This window comes from Mytilus californianus, unplaced genomic scaffold (genome assembly GCF_021869535.1).
Source record: "Mytilus californianus isolate M0D057914Y unplaced genomic scaffold, xbMytCali1.0.p SCAF_12, whole genome shotgun sequence".
Taxonomy (NCBI): Eukaryota; Metazoa; Mollusca; class Bivalvia; order Mytilida; family Mytilidae; genus Mytilus; species Mytilus californianus.
In genome coordinates this window covers 62,854,444-62,859,616 of record NW_026262604.1, presented here as the reverse complement: position 1 = coordinate 62,859,616, position 5,173 = coordinate 62,854,444, and the positions used below count along the sequence as shown (strand labels likewise).

At 30.9% G+C, this 5,173-nt stretch overlaps 1 long non-coding RNA gene across 1 annotated transcript; it reads left to right on the top strand.

Moving 5' to 3' along the window:
• Positions 1-3,243: 3,243 nt before the first annotated feature.
• Positions 3,244-4,240, top strand: LOC127722474 (uncharacterized). Its single transcript, XR_007991755.1, has 2 exons — positions 3,244-3,466; positions 4,079-4,240. It is a non-coding gene; the product is annotated as an uncharacterized LOC127722474 (long non-coding RNA).
• The last annotated feature ends 933 nt before the right edge of the window (positions 4,241-5,173 follow it).

Sequence of the window (5,173 nt, the reverse complement as noted above, 5' to 3'; positions counted from 1 at the left end):
AGTCTAAAATATATTATGTTAACCATAAAACCACACGAAATATAAAATATATTATGTTAACAAAAAAAAAAAACCACACGAAATCTTAAATATACAATGTTAACCATAAACCACACGAAATCGTAAATATACAATGTTAACCATAAACCACGCGAAATCTTAAATATACAATGTTAACCATAAAACCACACGAAATATAAAATATACAATGCTAACAAAAAAAACCACACGAAATCTTAAATATACAATGTTATTAATAATCATAAAACCACACAAAATATAAATATACAATGTTAACCATAAAACCACACGAAATTTAAAATATACAATGTTAATCATAAAACCACACGAAATTTAAAATATACAATGTTAATCATAAAACCACACGAAATTTAAAATATACAATGTTAATCATAAAACCACACGAAATTTAAATATACAATGCAAATCATAAAACCACACGAAATCTAAAATCTCAATGTAAACCATAATACCACACGAAATCTAATATAATACAATGTGAATCATAAAACCACACGAAATCTTAGATATACAATGTTAATCATAAAACCACACGAAATCTTAGATATACAATGTTAATCATAAAACCACACGAAATCTTAAATACACAATGTTAATCATAAAACCACACGAAATCAAAAAAATAAAATGTTAACCATCAAACCACACGAAATCTTAGATATACAATGCTATTCATAAAACCACACGAAATCTAAAATATACAATGTTAACCATCAAGCCACACGTGTTCTGAAATAATCAATGTTAACAATAAAACCACATGAAATCTTGAATATACAATGTTAATCATAAAACCACACGAAATCTGAAATAAACAATGTAAACCACAAAATCACACGAAATCTAAAATATACAATGTTATTCATAAAACCACACGAAATCTGAAATATACAATGTAAACCATTTAACCACACGAATCTAAAATACACAATGTTAATCATATAACCACGCGAAATATAAAATCACAATGTTCACTATAAAACAGACGAAATCTAAATTATAGAATGTTAATCATAAAACTACACGAAATCTAAAACATACAATTTTAACCATAAAATCACACGAAATCAAAAAATGGTCATTGCGGTCACAACCATGGTGTACAATAATTCTACAGATTTTTCGGAGTACCAATGGATCACTTGACGTTCTAAGATTTTCATCTATAAGCAAAATGTTCAATGCCAAAGAAGTTCGATGAACTCGAGGCAAATATTTAATATGTTTTTATATAGGAAGTTTATAAACTATACGAGGAACAATAACCTATTCGAGTATACGTCAAGGTTGTAACATTTATGATGTAGGTATGAACTACGTAAACCTCTTATTAGGGGATTTTGTAAAAACATAAATAGACCGATAAAACTGTCAGTGTGGTTTTTACATTGATTCATCGTTCGCTTTCATTTATCATTGACCCTATTAACATTAAGCTATGTCATATATAGATAAATATATCATATGCTAAACACAGATCTATTCATGGTCTGAATACATAAGTATAGAAATTGGAATATTTGTTACTAAGTGACGAACCTACGTAAAAGGTCATTGGCGAATGAAAAAGATCATTGGGTAAATATTAAAAAAATGAGGATATTAGAATAATATAAAAGACAAAAATCAAGTCAAAGTCAGATATATATAAATATACATCTAGAAGTTCAGGTAAGAATATATCGAACTTATTAAGTAAGAGTAAGTAATTTGATACTTTAAAAAAGGTTTCTTATCTTCAAAAAAAAACTTTCTAACATCAATTTGTTTCTTCTTTTTTCGTTGACAATACCCGACAGGATGAAAGCACGTAAACATCTTGAGGATTAAGGTGGTACCAAACACTTTGACTAAAATTAATTTGGCTAGTTTAATTTTCATGAAATTTTGACAAAATATCTACTTTGACCCTTTCACAAAAATATAAAAATTTCAAAAAACTTGAACCACACACTTTATCGGAAAAAAATCATTGGATATATAGCAGTTGGACAAACACTTATTTTGATTATTGAGAAGCTTAATATTTCCTTAACAACCGAACGTGATTAAAACGTTCAGCTGATTTTTACAGAGCTATCTCACTGTAGTGTTATGTACCAACTTAAGTATAGTTTATTTGAACATTTCCCCCCAAAATACGATCGTTTCACAACTCCAAACTGAATTTTCAGGAATAACAAATAAATTTAAAAGGAGAAGCAGCATGGATGTTGATCATAGATAATACTGAAGCTAATAAATGCTTATATAAATTAATATCACTTTTATAAAGTCTCCGATGTTGTAAAAAAACAACGTTTACAGTAAATTAAATCACACCAATAGACTATTTTGTCTTAGTGCAAATTAAAAGGACAGGAACAAGCATTTTCTAGCTGACTGTGTGGTATGGGTTTTGCTCATTGTTGAAGGCCGTACGCTGACCTATAGTTGTTAACTTCTATGTCATTTTGGTCTCTTGTTGAGAGATGTCTCATTGGCAATCATACACATCCTCTTAATTTTTTATAATAGGTATAATAGATAAATTACACAAAATGACCGAAGTATTTCGGCAAAATTTGTCATGTATTGCAAAACACCATCTATTGATGATTAAATGAGTATAAGCAAGCCAAAAACAATGGTGTTCTATTAAAATATATGCATGCACACAAACTTGATATATATGTTTTAAGGTTTGAATACCAAGTATGAACAATACAATCGTCTACATCGAAGACGTCCGGGTTGGTGTCCTTCAATTCTGCAATTCATTATTTTTGTAGCCATTTTCTCTATTCTTTATAAATTTGGCCCATTATTCGTAATTATTTATATTTTTAGAATTGATATTAATAAAAAAAAAATGCTAACTGAATAGCACCGGAATGAAACATAAAGCAATACAATCTTATGTTTAAAGCTTTTCTGATTTTACAAGATAGATTAATGATACTGGCGATAAATTGAGACATTAAAGCAAATAATGTCATTGAAATCAACTTTTAATCTGCCATTTTTTGTAATGCATATTGTTTTTTTACTGCAGATCACAATGAAACACCAACTTATCACTATAGTAGTATTGTTGGTCCTGGTTGACCTAATTATTTGTGCAGGCGGTGGAGGCGGCGGCGGGGGTGGCGGAGGAGGAGGTGGTGGTGGTGGAGGAGGAGGAGGTGGTGGAGGTGGTGGTGGTGGCGGAGGAGGCGGCGGTGGCGGAGGAGGTCAACAGAACGTTATTGTTGATAACAGCCGCGGAGGCGGAAGACAATGGGGTGGTAGACAACAGTTCGGAGGCGGCCGACGACAGTTCGGGGGCGGACGACGAAAGTTCGGAGGCGGCCGAAGACAATTCGGAGGCGGTCGACGACAATTCGGAGGTCGTCGAAATAGGTGGTAGACAAAAGTTTTGATCCAACAGTCATTTTTGTTGATGGTAAGTTGTTGATAACATCTGAATCAGTCTTAATGTATGTAATAAGCAGTGTTTTGCTTAAGGTTATTTTCTATCATTTATCATCAAGATGACCATTAATATCTCTTCACAGCAGAACGAAATTTACGGCTTAAAAATTATTACTTGTATTTTATCTACATGTATTTAAGTTTTCTTTATCTTTCTAAATGTAACCATGGAGAAGAAAAAAAATACTGTCGAAATTTTGCACATAAAACAATAACAAAAGTTTAAATTTAATAACCTCGTTTTAGATGAAAACAGTCCTGGCGATACCAGCTTCACTATGAAATTTTCTCTAAGTATTTAAGTATTCTTTATCTTTCTAAATGCAGCATGGAGATAATAAATCTGAAAATATTGTCGAATTTTGCACATGAAAACAATAATAAAAGTTTAAAATTAATATCTTCGGTTTAAGATGAAAAAAGTCCTGATGATAGATACAGCTTCAGTATGAAAGTTTATCTCTTTGAGTATTCTTTATCGGTATAAATGTAGTCATGGAGAGGGAAAACAATAATCTGAAAATAGTGTCGAAATTTTTATTATGAAAGCAATAATACAGTTTATTTATTAACTTCTTTATAGATTAAAACAGTCCTGGCGATACAGCTGAAAACCATCTACAAATGTATATATACCATATTGGTGATAGAGACAGCAGAATAACGTTTTTTTAAATTGTATATGTTTATATATCTTTATTTTGATACTATGTATTTTTCCAATAAAGACTTTGAATAAAATCGATATGCTCTTATTTGTCTCTGAAGAAGGTTTCAGCGATCGGTAACTGATGAAACAGAAGAAAGATATTTGATTCTGATCTTAATCATGATATGAACTTTAAATCCGAGAAACAAAAAGTATTCTTATTCAATTCAGCTCAAACATTATTTGAATCTAACTTCTTTAAATTAGATGTAGAGGCTACTAAGATGTTATCAGAATGTAATTGTTTTCAAATATACTATAGAAATTTAAGCAAAGGACTGGCACTTCTTCTTATCAAAATATCCTCAATTTTGACGTTTGTAATTTAATGTAATCAAATAGATGGATAAGACTAAGATTAAGGGCTATGAAAACCAGATTGAAATTGCTACACTAAATTATGATGGACCGGCAATAAAACCCTTAACAAAGTGGGGCGTCCATTTGGCTGTGCGGGATGTTTAAATTCGCAGCCACGTCCGGTCAGAATGGGGACGTCAAATCGATGCCTCGTGTACAGAGGGTGTCGCGCTCTTTGCAAGTTATAAATTCTAGCAACTACTCTTTAAAGGGTCAGTAGGTGGTCTGTTGCAAGGTTAAATGTATGTCCCTATACAATATACTCTCATTTTTCTGCGGCATTTTAAGTTTTCCGCCGATTATCCCGGTCGACTACTTATTGCAGAACCTACTTATTGTATTTATTGTTAATTTGCTTTCGTCCTGAACATACATGTAATATTTGCTACTGGACGTAAAGTAAACAACAATCATTCAATCAATCAAATATGTTTCTTACAGTTTGATAGCAATTTACCCTTTGCAAGAATTTTTAAAAGGATTTTTCAATGATTGTTTAAATCAATTTTATACTTTCATTAAAATTGGCATTCAATCTAAATGATGGTTAAGATCATAACTTGTATGTTTTACAAACTCGTTATCAATATGTCTATCATGTATTAAATA